The sequence below is a fragment of the Parasteatoda tepidariorum genome, chromosome 5 (genome assembly GCF_043381705.1).
Source record: "Parasteatoda tepidariorum isolate YZ-2023 chromosome 5, CAS_Ptep_4.0, whole genome shotgun sequence".
In the NCBI taxonomy this organism is placed as follows: Eukaryota; Metazoa; Arthropoda; class Arachnida; order Araneae; family Theridiidae; genus Parasteatoda; species Parasteatoda tepidariorum.
Genome location: NC_092208.1, coordinates 81,378,032 through 81,396,888, shown reverse-complemented (window position 1 = coordinate 81,396,888; position 18,857 = coordinate 81,378,032). Strand labels below are relative to the sequence as shown.

Genomic DNA, 18,857 nt, shown 5'->3' with positions numbered 1-18,857 from the left:
TTTTTGATTATTTACGTGTTTTTGATTATTTTTGATTTCGATTCTTTTGTCTCATTATATACAAATTTAAACCTGATTGGTAGTCGCTTGACAACGTTTTTTTTCATATCTAAATTAAAAGACTGTATACGACTATATCGGTTAAATAACTGTATCTGTTTGCGACTCCTGAAAGTGCATAGATTATCCGCATAAGTTTTCAAATTTTCAAAATTCCAGGTACTATTGATAATCATTGTTAACCCAGTAATTATTTAAAACTGAGAATAAATAAACTGAGAAACAGTTTTTTTTAATCGCACGTGCTATAACAAATCTCCATATATTTTTTTACCACGTTTATATAAACTTGCCTTCGTGTATGTCTGTCCGGGTGGAATTTTATAATCAATTTTAAACTAACTTCCCGACTAGCTACAAACTTCAAATTCGGCACATAGTTCAGAATTGGATGACAATGCATGAAAATGAAGAGAAAAAAGACATACAAAGTAAAATAAAATTAAAATTTAAAAAAAAAAATTTTTTTCTTTTCGAGATTGTCTTTTGTTGTCGATTCCATTATTTAAACTTAGTATTACATGTCAGGTGAAAAGATTTTTATTGTCGGAGTATTTTTATTGGCTGAAAAATCACGTTGTAGGATCTAGTTTTTCCTCATTCATTTCCAGATTGTTTTGGTTGTCATCAGCATAAAACTAATGAAAGTCGTAAAGGTATTGTTTTTCTATAAAGATTTTTGTATCCCTAATTTAAAATGAAAGTTCTATTATTTTAGTAGTGGTCTTTTAGTAGTCTTGACTACTCTTGACTAAGAAAAATAATCTAAATAAAAATATATATTTTTAAAAACCGAGTTTTTTGTTGTGAAGAATAATAATTGAAAAGTAATAATTTTAAAAAAATATAAAATAAAAACTAAAAATTTAAGAAATTATAATTTAAAATAAAAAAATTCAAACTCATAAAATTCAAAATAAAAAATTATATTTTTAAAAACCACGTTTTTTTAGTGGAGAATAATAATTAAAAAAAAATTGAAAAACGAAAAACGTGGGGCGCATGAAATACATAACAGTACACATGCACATTTTCTTACTCATACACATGCACAGTCACATATACATCCACATACATATGCATATACACAAACATATTCCCATCCACATTCAGATACAATTACAATTACAGATATACATACACATATTCTCAAGAGCACACATACGCACACTAATATAACATTACTGTTATGTATTTCTTGAGCCCCACGTTTTTCGTTTTTCAATTTTTTTTACTTATTATTATCCACTAAAAAAACGTGGTTTTTAAAAATATAATTTTTTATTTTGAATTTTTAAATATATGCTTCGTTTCATTGGTTACAATATAAAACAATTTTGTTGCTTTGGCGGAATTGGCGTCAATTTTCTTGCTTGATGTGATTTTTGACATATAACATTAATACAAGATTAAGCAGACGAGAATAGAAATTCATAGCACAAGAGTTGGCTTATTCTGTTTTTTCTAGACACTGCTATGGTGATACAACAAAACATTTACTAAACATTATTTTTATCATATTTATAGAAACTCAAATCCAATTTCTCCCTTTTAATTTGTATTACATTTGATTTGAAGAAACGAATTTCATTTTTTCCAAACATTTATTTTCCACGCGTGACTGAATATCATTTAGTATGATGACAAATTGAATAAACGACTTTTCTTACGTTTGTTTTTAAATGACCTAGATTTTGCTTTAGGAATGCTTAGATATTTACCAATATTATCTCGCCCAATTTTTGCACGGCATATCACGCTAATTGTGCTAAAACACACGAATTGTAGTGAAACAGCATTTCTTTCTCAAAAAACAAATTTAAAGCTTATAAATTTGAACGTTTTAAATTGCATCTTTTCAAATAATCTGTCTAATGAATACAATATATATAAAAAGAGTAGCTATTTAAAAATTGTCAAATATTGGTAGGATTTTAACATTTAAACAAATGAAATGTATTTTTAATTTTGGATAAAAAGCATACCTCTTTTTCTTCGACAGACTTGTATTTTTCAGAGGTAACTAATATCTAGGAAATGTGACCCTTAAATTTGTGTTTACTTTTAGCGTTGACCTCACGTCCACAATTATTGTTTTGTTAAATTTGAAAATTAAGATGAACAATCTATGATCCAAATAATCGAATTTTACATTTAACAATTTAAAATTTGAAAAGAAAATTAAGAAAATACTGAAAAAACTTTTTAAAATCTACTATTAATAATTAAAGACTTTATACCCTTTTAATTTTTTAACTTTATCAAATAAAACAATAAAGTAACAAAACATTATTACATTTTTGTATTTTATGCACACAAATAATTATTACATTTTTTACATCTTGAATTGCAGTTCTTAAATAATGAAATTCAATATCATAGGAAATGTATGCTTATTTTGATACGTTTTCAAAGCTTTAATTTGTTTTATTTTGGACACACGTTATAAAAAATACATTTTATTGTCAGCCTTTTTATAAATTAAAATAACGTTTGAGTTGACTATTTAGCCTATTTGCGATTTTTTCTCGGCCGATTTACATCAGAATATGTCAAAATACGATTGTTAGATCAAAGGCTATCAAGAATATTTCGTTTCACTTATATTGCTGACTAAGCAAACGAAATGATTTAGTTATTTCTTTTAATTTATTAGCAAATTCATAGAAAAATTATTCAGCGCTACTAAAGTTTTGTCAAATAATTCTTATCCATACATCATTTTAACAGCTTTTGAACTTTTTATTATGAAAATAATGTATGATTAACTTTCAGGGTTATTGGTAAATTATACAGATATCTGATATATTACCAACATGGGGTATTTTCATAAACATCTTACTTTTTGAAATAAAAAAAGTTTTAAACACCATTACGAACATAAATATTCAAAATCACTGTCTATTTACGATATATTTCTTTTTTTCTATAACAGAACTAAACACGGTAGCTATGAATAGATGCATAGTACATTGAAATATTTTAATTCTTTGAAGGATGTAAACTATTTAAATCGATCCTTGTAAGCCCAAGAGGTAATTAAACGCAGAAAAGGAATTTTCTCTAACGAAGCTATGAATAATGAATGAGAAAATTTCATAATGAATCTCCTAATTTACCTTCACTCATAACGCCGTGTCTGGCAATCATAAAAACTGGGGACGCAAAAGATCAGCAATAAAAATCCTGGCATACTAGGTCTCGCATTCTTTTAACCTTAAAAAACGTACTAAATTATTTCAGAGCTTTAAGCAAAATAACGAAAGTTGCTTTATGTTCAATATTGTTTTATATCCTTTATAGAGTTTGAGCATAGTAATTTACATTGTGAAGTAAATTACAAGGATTCCAAACAAAGCCTTAAGAATTTTATGAATAAAAAGTGTAATTATGTAGTTTACCAGCTTTAAAATTTTCATATATATTTTTTACTACTGTTAAGGATTTAATGTTTTCAAACGTGAATATGAACCTTATGATGATGAGGACAATAATTTTTTTTAAAAATTCCTGTTCTTAACGACTTTTTTTTCCTTTTAAAATAATACTAGCAGAGATTCATTTATCCGGACCCCGATCAACCGGATTTGTCTAATTAACTAAATCCATTAAGGTTCATGCGTTTTTTTCGTGCCTACATTTTGTTTTTCATTTTGAATTAATTATAACGTAAATATGAAATTAAAAGCATGATTTTTTTCCTGTTAAAATAACACTATCAAAAATTCATTTATCCGGACTCTGATCAACCGGATTTGTCTAATTAACTAAATCCATTAAGGTTCGTACGTTTTTTTTTCATGCGTAAATTTTTTATTTTTTGAATTCATTATAACCTGAATATGAAATTAAATGCATGAGAATGATGGTTAATTGAAAAAAAGCTCCTGCTCTCAATTTTTGTTTTCAATTTTAAAATAATAATAAAAAAAGATCTGTTTACCTGGATGCTCGTTAATCGAATTTATCCAATTAACTGGATCCATTAATAATCGAACATTTTACTTACCACCATCTTCATTGTTTTTTATTTTCATTTTTGATAAGATAAAACGTGCATATAAATTTTAATAAATGAGGATGATGATTATTCAAAAACAATTCTTAATCTCAACAACTTTAATTTAACTTGTCAAAATAATAACAGTAAAGATTCGTTTACCCGAACGCTGGTTAACAAAATTTATCCAATTTACGTGATTTATTAGGGGGCATGCTCTTTTTTGCTGCCTTCTTCGTTTTTTTTAATTATTTTCATTTTGAGTTAGATAATACTGAGAAAAAATATCATGATAAGAAGTTCAACTGTAATTCTAATAAAAGTGCGCTTACTTAATGGATTCCCTCTTGTTAGTATTATACTGAATCATGCACTACTACAATTGCCAATCATAAATCTGGAAAAAAGAGGTAGGTAAAAGTTGCTTAAAAATATTGCCATAGTCGTTTTTGGAAGTTGTCGAATTATACGATTTTTTTGTTATCTGGATCAACCTTGGTTCTACACGTAGACAAACGGGTGTGTGACAATCGGCACAGTGAGGAACAAAACTAGAAAAATCACAGAAGCAGAGAGGGAGAAAGGATTTAAAAAAAAAAAAAAAAAAAAAAAAAAAAAAAAAAAAAACGCAGTGCCCGAGAGACAAATTAGGGTAAAATACATTTCCATGCGTTATGGAGAGGTGAAGAGAAACTAATGCCGTTTTCCCCCCTGCTAACAGCATTAGTTCAGCCCTATCCTTTCATAGCGCGTGGAAATGCATTTTACCCAGATTTGACTCTTGGCCACTGTGTTTTTTACTTGTTCTGCTTTTATTATTGTTTCTCTCTCGGCACGTTCTTTTATTCTCTCTTATTCCCGTCTGGCAAGTTTTGGAAATGGGAGCCTATTTTTGAAGCTCTTGAAACATGTCAACTGTTGTTAACTTATGGAGGAGGAAATTTTTAATAAATTAATTCATATCATTTTATTACGAAAAATCGCAGCATACCATGAAGACAGTATTTTGCGCTAAGCATTATTGAAATAACACGATAGTAACAAGTAAAGATTAAAACCTAACGAATTAATATCTGATCTAAAGAATTGTCTTATATAATGACAGAAACTTGGTTAGTATTTTTTATCGAAATGTTAAATGAAATTTAAGGGCAATAACAATAAAATTTAAATTTCAGTTGTTGTTGTAGTTCATTAACGTCGCACTAGAGCTGCACAATGGGCTATTGGCGACGGTCTAGGAAACATCCCTGAGGATGATCCGAAGACATGCCAGCACAATTTTGATCATCTGTGGAGGGGATGGCACCCCCGCTTCGGTAGCCCGACGACCTGCACGCGAAGTCGAGCACTTTACGGTAGAACAGTTTAACGAGGACCCATACCGCCCACCCCCGGTCCCTACGCAGGCTGATCCAAGTGGTCACCCAACCGCACACTGTCCGCAGCCAGTGATGCTTGACTTCGGTAATCTGCTGGGAACCGTCTTTACGATCAGTCCACTGCTGGACTAAATTTCAGTAATATCAATAAAGTAATTTAATTTTTCATAGTTATGAAACTAACCAAAGATTGATTAGAAAGAAATTATTGATAGTGAAAATAAAAGATAGATTGATTGAGTATTTTTCGGAAAGAGCTTATTATTTTGTACGGTTCCAAAGAAAAACGGATATACATAAGAACAGAATAAACTTACAAGCCGGCTACGCGTTTAATCTATTAACATTAACAAGTTTACAAAAAAAAAAAAAAAAAAAAAAAAAAAAAAAAAAAAAAAAAAAAAAAAAGATTAAACGCACTTAGTTCTTAATTAGGAAAATATTAAAAAAAAATGTTATACAATGTAACAAAATATTAAAGTTGAACTATACAACCTAAGTGAACAATATTTTTTTTTCATTTATTCAGTAAATCCTCCACCCTTTTCCAGAATGCTTTACTCACTACTTTGATTTTATTATTATTATTGTTTGTTTTATTTGTTTTATTTTGTTACGTTAATTTTTCCAGTGATCTTTTCATTTTCAATTTGCGACAGACACAATTTGTAATGCTATAAATTTCTTTGATTACAGAATATCGTCCGTTATCTTTTAGAATGAGCTTGGTGCAGTACAGCTGCATCTGATTTTGTAAATCCTTTAAACATCATAGCTATTTTATACTGTTCGATTCGCTTTGGTTACAAATATTTACTTATTACTTTACGGTTAGTGCTATATAGCTACTTCCTACCTTCGTCCCATTAAATGCAGCATCTGAATCAATTTGCGTTAGACATAATTTATAAGATAATCTCTTAAATTAGTCTTGTAACTAACAAATATTGTTCGCATTATTTTTACATTGAAACTTGGTTTCGCATTGATAGATCCGACTCTTGGGGCATTAAACAAGCAGTCGAAATCATTCAGTCGAAGGGGCAGTCGAAATTCTCGATCAAGTGAAATTAAATGTTTACCTTAAAATGCAAATTAGAATTTAACTATACTGACATTTCTATGGTATTATTATCTATTACATTTCTAGGATCAGTTTTATTAGTTTTTAACCCGGAAATGAAATCATTTTTTTTTCGAATTATTAAATGTTACTTGATGATATTTAATTTAGTCAAGAATACATCTTTTTTTTCCTTCTTTTTTTTTTCTTTCTTTTTGCTTTTCTTTATTTTGAAGCTAGTGACTAATACTGGGTCCTTGAGAAAGGTTAAACACCTAAACAATAACGTTTGAATAACAAGAGACATAGTTTAATGACACATGACTTTTGATTTCCATAGAGGGTGTGGCTTTGTCAAAACTATAATCCCTTTCCTTTCATTGAAAAATAGTGACACTTTAACTCATAATATCAAGTGGCAAATTTTGAAAAACCTTAAGTAGATGTTTGAAAACCGTAACAAATAAGAATGACAGGTAACCCTTTCTGACATATTAAATCTTTTTCATTTTATCAACCAATGATGACTTTTACTTGGGTTTTACTTTAAAAATAGAATAGTAGTTTCGACTGAACATGTCAGTATTTCGAGCGCGAAATAACAAATGGACACAACTGTCAACTTTAAATTTCAAATTTTTTATTGAGATTGAAAGTTCTGGCATAAAATGTTATGAGAAATAAAATTAAAATTTTTACTTTCAGCAACTAGCGTTAGAAACTAATTTGTTGACACATGACAGAGTAATATTCGTTAATTATTAGCAATGTAAGGCAAAAGTCTCAAATAGTTAAATGTGAAGTGGTGCAAATAGTTTTTATTCATTTTCAGAGCGAATTAAGGCATGCTTTTGAATTCGGTGTTAAGCTTTTTATTTAAACAAATTTTATATAAGATGGATGATAGCAGATATTTAATTTATTTAAAAGCTTTTAAGTTCGAAATATTTAGAAAAATAATGACCCTCTATTAAAATTTGAAATGTTTTTCTCCTCAATTGTACAGTTTATAACGATCGACGTAATTTGAGAGAATTTTTTTACACAGAGCGACAGTTATTTGTTACTTATCTTGTAACAGAAAAGCTTTCTACAGATACCATTTTAAATAGTATGAGACTAATTTTATTGCTAAAGCTTTCTGATAAAAAAATTGTGATCGGAACTACCAGAATATTTTAAAATTTGCATTGTTTCTGGTTGTATGGGAACATCAAATGACTCGGTATTTTTTACAGAAACGTAAGGGTAATGATTTTGGTAAAAATAACAATAAAATATAATTTTATAATATGTGACAAAATTTCGTAATTTTGCCATAATAACTTAGAGCATGACACAAAATTCGTTCAATTTAATTTTTTTTAAATTGAACGATTTTGGTAATAAGAACTAAATGTGTGGTAATAAGAACTATAAAATTAAAAACTAGAATTTCCGGTTCGCCTTTGCCATATGAACAGAAAAGTTTCTAAAAAATGGTTTAAATACCGCTTATTTTGATCCTATATACAAAAAATAAACTCTTTTTTTTCGCCAGAAATATTATGGCCATAGAGTATGGTAATTATACTCGCCTTTTTTTTCACCGTGCACTTATATCAGACTCACAAGTATAGTAAGTATTAATTTGTTAAGTAGTTTGTGATTATAATAATGTGTTATAAATCATGCAGATTATTTTAGATGTTGCTTTAACAAAATAAATATATATATTTCTATATTTCTATATTTAGTAAATTTTTTAAATATTGCCGTTTTCGCAACTGCAAATCCAATAAAATTTTCTAAGCATGCAATTAACATGTTAATCCTCAATTGCCTTCAGTTATGTTAAGATTTTCTTTTCTATAGAAGCAATGGAACGTGACGTGCCTATAGGTGCTGAGCCATTTTGATAAATTTGTAAGGTGATAAATGATTCTGAAAGCCTTCAAGAATGCAATAAGACTGACCGATGAAGACAGATTTAGGTCCTTATCAGTTTGCACGAAGGAAGAAAAAAAATATGGTTTCTTGGCTAAAAGAATATTGGCAGGAAAGAAATATTGAAAACAATTAACTGTTATCTAAAGTTATATATATATATATATATATATATATANATATATATATATATATAACTACCAGGATAAAAAGTAAAAAGAGAAAAACGAAGAACTGAAAGTTCGAGAAAACCTGGAAAAAATTATTATTAAATATTGGAAAGAAAAATATATAGAATAACATTAAAAAGCTGGGGAAAAAAAGCAAATATATAATCTTTTCATCAGCTCACACAATTATATCCATAAAAAGGAGTGCTTTCTAATATTGCAGCCGAAGAAAAATATATTAATACAATAGTGTGAGGATCACTCAAAAAGAATCGTTGAGTTGATCGTATGTTATTATTGAAACCTTCTCTGTTAACTAAATTTATATTTTTATCATGTGCGAATCCAATTCAAGCTAATTCATAGCATTTCATTAACTGTTTATCATTTCTCAAGCATTTTCCATATAAAAAAATTATAATTAAATTTCAACCTTATGAATATTGACATTTTATGATTAAAATTTAGCCTTATTAATTTTTTTTATTACCGTCGTTGAACAGCCAACCCTAGTTTTTGTTTTATGACTACTAATGCTGAGATCCGTAGCCTTGCAAATTTGAACCAAATCCAGAAAACTAGGGAACTCCTGGATCAAGTATTGGGAGAAATTCGACTCATAAATTATACATTTTGAATTATCCAGCACAATATTATTATCTTGTTCACAGCCAGATCCAAGGTAACTAACAACCTTAACAACAAGTTAACTAGCAATCGCGCTTTTCTATTTCAGTAAGAATGTGTCATACGTTTGAATTCGCAACTCGCTTTATATTCTTCATTTCGCGTTTTATTCCTCATTTTCTTGAAATTTTAATTTTCCATTTTTTGCCTGATTGTTTTATTTTGCATTTTTTGCTTTATTTTAAATTTTTTGCCGTAAGTTCTACTTTTTTTAAAGTTTTTGGTGCTCTTCACACTATTTTATTGATGTCTATTATACTATATATATTATACTATATATATATTGATGTATATTATCTATTATACTTTGGCTTTACTAATGCAATATTAGAAAGCACTCTAATTAGAGAATATAGCTGACGATATGATCAAATCTTTTCGTTATTTCGTTGTCTGGCCTTTTAAATATTTTTGTTTTATTTTTTTCTAATATTTTAAAATATATAAAAAAAATTTTAAATATATTTTCGCCCTGTTTTTTGTATTTTTAATATTCAAAAACAATTAAAATTAAAGCAATTCACCAATAAATTTCTTTGTTAATTTATACAATTTTTCCATGTGCAAATCCATTTCGGGCAAATCCGTGTCTAAATTTATTTACTGAAAAGATTTCTTTGTTAATTTGTATAATTTTTCCAACATGTGCTCAAATGGTGCAGAGATTTTAAAGACGGACGTACAGACGTCCATGACGAACAACGTTCTGGACGGCCATCGTTTTCGGACCAAGAGATTGAGAAAGTGGAAGAAGCAATGCTGAAAGATCAAAGGGTGACGGTTCGGGACCTCAGCGAGATGATCCCTGACGTCATCAAGCTCTGCATTCACAAAATTTTGAGTGACCGCTTAGGATATGCCAAGATTTGTGCAAGGTGGGTCCCGAAAATGCTGACGGATGACAACAAGCGGCAACGTGTGGAAGCGGCCCGTGAATTTCTTCATGCCTGCGAAACCGATGGCGAGGAATGTTTCGACTCTGTTGTCACTGGGGACGAGACCTGGGTCGACTATATGACACCGGAAACAAAAAAAACAATCCCGTCAGTGGAAAAATCCAGGCTCGCCGAAGCCGAAGAAGTTTAAGCAAATTCTGTCTGCCGGCAAAGTTTTTGTTGACAGGAAAGGGTTGCTGTTGTGCGAATTCCTGCCTACCGGCACAACATTAATGCTGATCGCTACTGTCAGACGTTGAAGAACCTTCGGCGGCGGATTCAAAACAAGAGAAGAGGCATGCTCACAATTGGAGTGCGTCTCCATCAGGACAACGCTCGCCCGCACACCGCCCGTGTCACAACTGATCTCATCAACAGATTTGGATGGAATACTGTCACACACCCCCCTTACAGCCCAGAATTGGCCCCCAGTGATTACCATCTCTTCCTTGAATTAAAGAAACACTTGGGAGGGACACATTTCACAACCGACGAAGAGCTGAAAGAAGAGCTATCTTCGCGGAGCGGCGGCTGAGTTTTACGACTCAGGCTTAAAGAAGATGGTGCACCACATGCAAAAATGCATTGATCTAATCGGCAATTATGTAGAAAACTAGAGGGAAGTCTAAGCTTTTCAAACATGCATTATTCAATGCCAATGAACATGTTTTGCATTGTGAAAATTCGTTGGGAACCATATTTTATGGACAACGCACGTATATATATATATATATATATATATATANTGAAGTGCAATTTTGAAAGATGCGTGCAATAGCAATATGTACTCTCATAACAGGATCTGAAAACACAAATATGTACTTTCTTCGAAATGGAAGTGAAGTGCAATTTTGAAAGATGCGTGCAATAGCAATATGTACTCTCATAACAGGATCTGAAAACACAAATATGTACTTTCTTCGAAATGGAAGTGAAGTGCAATTTTGAAAGATGCGTGCAATAGCAATATGTACTCTCATAACAGGATCTGAAAACACAAATATGTACTTTCTTCGAAATGGAAGTGAAGTGCAATTTTGAAAGATGCGTGCAATAGCAATATGTACTCTCATAACAGGATCTGAAAACACAAATATGTACTTTCTTCGAAATGGAAGTGAAGTGCAATTTTGAAAGATGCGTGCAATAGCAATATGTACTCTCATAACAGGATCTGAAAACACAAATATGTACTTTCTTCGAAATGGAAGTGAAGTGCAATTTTGAAAGATGCGTGCAATAGCAATATGTACTCTCAGAACAGGATCTGAAAACACAAATATGTACTTTCTTCGAAATGGAAGTGAAGTGCAATTTTGAAAGATGCGTGCAATAGCAATATGTACTCTCAGAACAGGATCTGAAAACACAAATATGTACTTTCTTCGAAATGGAAGTGAAGTGCAATTTTGAAAGATGCGTGCAATAGCAATATGTACTCTCAGAACAGGATCTGAAAACACAAATATGTACTTTCTTCGAAATGGAAGTGAAGTGCAATTTTGAAAGATGCGTGCAATAGCAATATGTACTCTCAGAACAGGATCTGAAAACACAAATATGTACTTTCTTCGAAATGGAAGTGAAGTGCAATTTTGAAAGATGCGTGCAATAGCAATATGTACTCTCAGAACAGGATCTGAAAACACAAATATGTACTTTCTTCGAAATGGAAGTGAAGTGCAATTTTGAAAGATGCGTGCAATAGCAATATGTACTCTCAGAACAGGATCTGAAAACACAAATATGTACTTTCTTCGAAATGGAAGTGAAGTGCAATTTTGAAAGATGCGTGCAATAGCAATATGTACTCTCAGAACAGGATCTGAAAACACAAATATGTACTTTCTTCGAAATGGAAGTGAAGTGCAATTTTGAAAGATGCGTGCAATAGCAATATGTACTCTCAGAACAGGATCTGAAAACACAAATATGTACTTTCTTCGAAATGGAAGTGAAGTGCAATTTTGAAAGATGCGTGCAATAGCAATATGTACTCTCAGAACAGGATCTGAAAACACAAATATGTACTTTCTTCGAAATGGAAGTGAAGTGCAATTTTGAAAGATTCGTGTATGGGGTGTGAGATGTTCCACTAAAATCTAATGCGTTGAGTACTATTTTCTATGTTCCCTCTACTTAATGCTAAAATTTTAAAATGAATGAGAGGATCTCTGACTCTTGGAGCCAATACCATTCAGTTAATTGTTAGAAATAAAATAATATTTCTGCGTGTAAACTGTAATAGTAATTTATGGCAAAGTATTAAATAATGTATTTCTCAAAACCAACACTTCAACTCGAAAAACAATTATGGTAAAAACTACAAGATTATAGTTTAATTTACCGTGCTCTTGGCTCTATGGGAATACCAAATAGGTCGATAAATTTTTATCTAAGTGCTTTCGTTATGATTTTAATTAAATTAGTCATAAAATGCTAAAATGCATGATACAATTTAGTAAATATTTCGAAATTCTGTATTTTTTTTATGATTTCTTAGAGCATGTTAAAAACTATTTATTCGGTAGAATTTTATTTCAGCTTTGTATTTTTTATTAACTGCTTGGTATTAACAACTATAATTTTGAAAACCAGAATTTCTGGTAAATCGTTAATATATAAGCTGAAAAATTGCGAATGGAGGATTTATAAATATATATTTTGTTTTCATCAGCAGATTTATAGTTTTTTTCTTCCAAAAATGTCAATACAATAAAGTACCGGTACCTTTACCAGAATATTTTCCCTCGTGAAATGTGCATAATTTTTTTATATATAATTAAATCCTTTAGTTTATATTATAAAAACATAATTCTAAGAAATAATCAACGGAACATAAAAATGCATGCAAATTGTTAATTTTCTTTTAAACAATTAAACGATGTTTTGGACTTCATTATTTATATTGTTATATTTAGGTGAAAGCATTTTATAATAAACGATGCAGATCAATCACTTATTAAAGACATTTATGCTTTAAAGACACTTATTAAAGACATTAGCATTTATGCTAAAATTGTACTCAATTATTTCGCAGCAAAGCCAAAAAAGAAAAAAGTCGAATCTTTCAGCAGTAGTTTAGAAATACTTTTATAAACTTGGAAAGTCATTCTTTGATATATTATGAAAATTCTGCATACAATAAATTCACCTTTGTATTAAATATAAATATATTAAATTATGCTATTTTAAAAAAGTTCGAGGCGATAAAGCTTATTTCAATAAATATAAGGAATATTAAACCAGGATTAAATCCGGACCTAGTGAATATAGGCATTTTAATTTTTTAAACTTTGTATATTAAAAGTTTGAGATTTCATTATCGTTTTATTCTTCATTATTCATTTAATTATGACTAAAAACACTGATTTATCTGGTTTGAAGAGGATCATATTCTAACAATTTTTAAATCATTCTTGTAGGCTCAGTGCATTAAGCTGTTATGGTGGAGAACTGGGGTTCAATTCCCAATTATGGCTCGCAGCCTGCTAAATTTCAGATCGAAAGAAACCAGCGTATATGAAAGTAAAGCCGTTTGGTGCTTAATGCTGACTACATTTCTCCCAACTTACTTTTGATTTAGAAAATTGTGGAGTCTTCAGCTTAATGACCCCCTGATCCACAATGGGTCGCTACGGAATTGCTTTATTATAATTTATTTAGAGCGAGTCGTAAATGTCCTTTTACCCTGTTTGAAGTAGAACGAAAAGAAGCTTTTGTCGCAAGTGTTAACATTAATAATAACAATAAAATATGTATATAGGACTACATTTTATTTGTACATATTTATGAAACATCAACAAATAGTTTTAATGAGATTAATAACTTGCTTCAAATATATAATTAGTTCATTATGACTTTTTCGGTCAAATGTACGCAAATACTTTTATGAAGCTAAAGCGGTTATTTCATTAATTATTCTTAGAAATAATTAAAGGAGCATAAAAATAAATAAAGGAGCATAAAAATAATTAAAGGAGCATTTTGTAATTAGCAACACGGATAAATAACATATTAAAAGTTTTTAAAAGCTGGCATTCATAATAAATTTGAGCGCAATTATTTAGACAATTATATAGAAAAATTTGATTTTTTTAAGATGTAATTTAGAACTACCTTTAAATATGGGTAAAGTCTTCTTTGATAAGCTGAAAAAATATTGTATGTTGAAAAATCACATTTGTATTAAATATAAATATAAAAAATACTTAAAGAACTTTATTATTAAGACCGATTAAAGTTAAAATTAGGCCCGTTTATAGATCCATGTATTTCAATGATATTTATGTCACCATTGATTTTGAGTGATTTTATTATTTTTTTAAAATTTAATTATTACAAAGAAACTGATTTATACGGTCGAAAGCAGATTGCAAATAAAACAATTTTAAGATAAATAATCCAATAAAGAAGTTTCTTACACAAAACATATTTTAAACGAAAAAATTACTAATTTGCTTTAAATTTGACTCCCGAAGACTAAAAAATGAAAAAAGTTTTTCTTTTCTTTTAAAGGAAAAAATTAACTTATTCGTTAATTGGAATTGGATAGACGGAATATTAATAATTTTTTTTTAAATCACCAAATAAGTACGCGATATAAAAAAAAAATAATTCAATGCATGTATGCAATACGAAGGAATATGATATTTTAAGTTTCAAAATATTACCATTACTTATTATTATCGCAATTTAAATAAATCCCAAAACCATCATTTAATTTGAAACTAAATGCTTAGTCATAAAATTAAAAAAATTTTATAAAAAATAAAACGTATATTTAAAATGGTCATAAAAATACTAGACACGATAATTATTTCAAATAACAACAAAAAATGTGATCCTTGTATTAAATAAAATACTATTACTGCATGATAAACGTATAATGTACTGCTTACGATTTCATTATAATACAAGCAACGAAAGTAAGAACAAGTAAAAATAATTAAACAAAGAAATTACTTTTAACTGTACTTGGCAGATAAGAATAGGGGAAAAAAAGTATAGTTTCTATAACGAAAGCATTGAAAAAATCACATATTTTATTTACTTTTTTGTCTGATTGTTAAGCTGTTTTTTTTTTTTTTTTTTNTTTTTTTTTTTTTTTTTTTTTTTTTTTTTTTTTTTTTTTTTTTTTTTTGAATTTCAACCATTTTTCAACAAATTTCGCATTTATTTTAGTTGTATTAAGTTTATTACTTTTTTTATTGTATAGTATTAAGTTTAGTTCGATTCTTTTATTCAGTTTCTAATACGTCAATTAATCTATCGCATGGATTTGAGAACTTATTTTCTTAATGTTTTAAAAAAACTGAAATGTACTGATGAAAATTAAGCAGGTTAAAACAAAATTATTACGCACATATTTCTTTCACCATGCTTAAAATAGCCTTTTCAAATATATTTTTCCTTAAAAATTATATAAATTATCAATTTTATATCATTTCAAACAGTGACATTAAAACTTTTTAAGTTTAAACTTAATAATATTTTAACTTAGTTAAATTTTAACTCAGAACTTAAAATTGTTTACTTACTATTAGCATCTAATAACATTCATATAAATTTCGGAATTATTCCACAAAATTTTGAAAAATAATTGAACTATAGTTATTTTTATTTAAAATTAATATATTTTTTATTTCACTCCATGTGTCAATTTGATAAATCATTTCTAACAATAAATTTTTTTTTTTAAATAATTAGTTGAAATGCAGCTCGGTTAAAACGGGAATAGCATTGAGATGAGCATAGTTCAACCATCTTGAATAAAACTAATTTTTTACTTTAAAAAAAATAAATATTGTGGGTTGATTTCGCACAATTTTGATAGAAGTTTTATTATAGTACCTTTTAAAATTGATATAATTTTGTTTTAATTCCTCTTTAAAAACTCGGTGTATGATTTCCAGCAATTAAAAAAAATGTTTTGAATATTTGGTTAAAATGGAACTTGTTGAAGCGGCAACAGCATTGTAGAGATCCAATTTCCCTCACCTTGGAAAAAAAAACACTGTTTTTCTTACTTTAAAAAAATATTTTTAAAAAAATTATGGAATGATGTCACACAAATTGGATAGTAGTTACAGTATAGAACTTTTTAATTAAATTTAATATACATTTTTAAGTGTTTAATCCCCTTTAAAAATTGGATAAATTATTTTTAACTGCAAAAAAAAATTTTTTTAAATATTTAATTAAAAACTCGGTGAAACAAAAATAGCAACTTTCACTCACCTTGAATAAATACCACGCTTTCTAAAAGCCATGCATGCCTTTTTGACGAAGCGAGGACATTATTACGAAGATCTTCTGCTCACTCCTCGGAAGATCCGGTTAGATATAAAGCCATCCAAGCAACAGCTTAGGAGGCTACCATACTGCCGGATATATCCGGGAGACTGGAAGCGCCCTCTCCTGGATTCGAGTTCCTTGAATCAGGATCTTCTGTCCGGGATGCAAAACTCTTAGGAAAGAGAGATTTAATTGGTCGGAAGTAGCGGAGAGCCTACTTTTCGAAAACTTTGACTCAGCAGGGATGACAAAGGGAGAAATTCTCTCTCTGCAGATCTCGACACACTCGCTTTTATAATCAATTTATATACTTTCTGGACCGATCGCGCAAATTCTTCATCCATACTTTGGCTTTGAATGGAGGAAAATTGAATTATTATTTGGATTTAGAATTTTATATAAAATAATCGAGTAAAATTTGAAACTTAACTGTCCCGTTGGGGAACTGGGAATTATGAGGAAAGTATTCTGTGCTTGGTTTATTAATTTAATTACGCATATGTTATCTAATGCCCCAAATATAGTAATGACGCATTTGCTGTAACGGTGCCATATTTGATGCTTAGGTGCCGTATGGGCTGCCCCTTAGCATCAAGTATCATTCGAATACCTACATTAATTTAGTTACATCTATGTTATCTAATGTTCCAAATATAGCAATGCCACATTTGCTGTAACGGAGCCATATCTGATGCGTAGGTGCTATATGGGCTGCATCTTAGCTTCAAATATCATTTTAATACCTGCATAGATACTATATATTCTTTAATTATTTTTTTCTACATTGGTGAGCCGAACCGAACTCTTGTTCTCTTTCATGGGCCAACGAGCCACGTTGTTCACATTGATGTCAAAATTAATGGTTTTTTGTTGATATTAGATTCTTTTCAATCCTTTGTTTCCACATTTAAGAGTCTGTTTTGGGCCAACAGAAATACGTCAATGCTCAAATTAATGAATCTTTCTAATAACTTTGTTGATAATAGATTCTCTTCAATCACTCATAGTCACACTGAAGAGTCAAACTTTTGGCCTCAGTTTAGGATCAACTTTTGGATGATGGAATTGACGAACTTTTATTGATATTATTTTTTCTTTAGTTCCACTTTTGCACTTTGAAGAGTCTGCTTTGGGTCAACACAACTGCGTTAATGCTCAAATTAATGAATCTTTTTAATTTCTTCGTAGATAATAGATTATCTTCAATTACTCATGATCAAACTTTTGGTCTCGGTTTTTGGCCAACGGGAATATATCCAACACGATGCTCAAATAAATAATTTTTTTCTGGTATCTTTGTTGATACTACTTAAATTAAACATAATCGCAATAAAGTGAATCTTGATCATAGTTTTGGGCCAAAACGATTGACTTAATCGTATCTGAATTATAAGCTAAATCATGATATCGATTTTCTATCTATTCTTTGCAATAGTCAGTATTTCTTTAAGGTGTTCTCTCCAATGAGATATTTGAACAAAAAATTGGAAAAACCATTTCTGTTCCGAAAAGTATTTTGTCAATTAATCTTAACCACGATAATGCGAATCTTGATCTCAGTTTTGGGCCAACATGATTGACTTAATCCTTTATAAATCGTTAGTTAAATCGTGATCTGGATTTTCTGCTTATTCTTTGCAAAAGTCAGCATTACTTTAAGCTGTTGTCTCTAATTAAACATCTGAACAAAACATTGTGCAATTTATATTCCTTGGAGACTACTCGAGATCTTTTTTTTAAATCAATCTGAACCAAGATAAAGCTTATCTTGATCGCAGTTTTGTGGAAAACACGATCGGCTTAATCGTATCTAAATCGTTAGTTAAATCGAGATCTCGATGTCTTGCGTTTTTTTTGCAATAGTAAGTTTTTTTTTTAAGCTGTTGACTCGAATTTGATATCTGAGCAAATTATTGGAAGTGCTATTTCTGTTCCAAAGAAGACTTCTTGGGGTCTTTTTATTTTAAGTTTTTGCTGGTTTGGGAATTGACTCGTTCAATCTTAATTTAAAATATCCTTCAAAATTTATTTTATTCAAATGAATATGGGTTTTGCAAATTCAAAGTGTCAAAGTGATTTTATTTATTTCCGACTGAGTATTTCTTTGTTTTGTTTTCTTATTTTCTTGACAAGCTAAATTTCTAGGATCTCACAGCCCTTAAAAAAAATTCGTAAATCCTTTGCATTTGTTCAATGAAATAAAGAATCAATGCAATTCAATGCTAGTTTTTATTTTGAGATCTTTCAATGTTGGATTCAGAAAACACGTCAAACTTAGTTTGCCATTCTTTTTTTTTAAAATTATGTTTTTGTATTAAAAAGAATTCATAGCATGGT

At 29.4% G+C, this 18,857-nt stretch overlaps 1 protein-coding gene across 1 annotated transcript in view; it reads right to left on the bottom strand.

Moving 5' to 3' along the window:
• The window catches only part of LOC107456815 (dopamine D2-like receptor), a 227,377-nt gene extending 210,747 nt beyond the window's left edge, over window positions 1-16,630 (bottom strand). Inside the window, exon 1 of the mRNA XM_071180684.1 lies at window positions 16,464-16,630. The gene's annotated coding sequence lies outside the window, so the exon portion shown is untranslated. The remainder of the gene's footprint in view (window positions 1-16,463) is intronic.
• Between the last annotated feature and the right edge of the window lie 2,227 nt (window positions 16,631-18,857).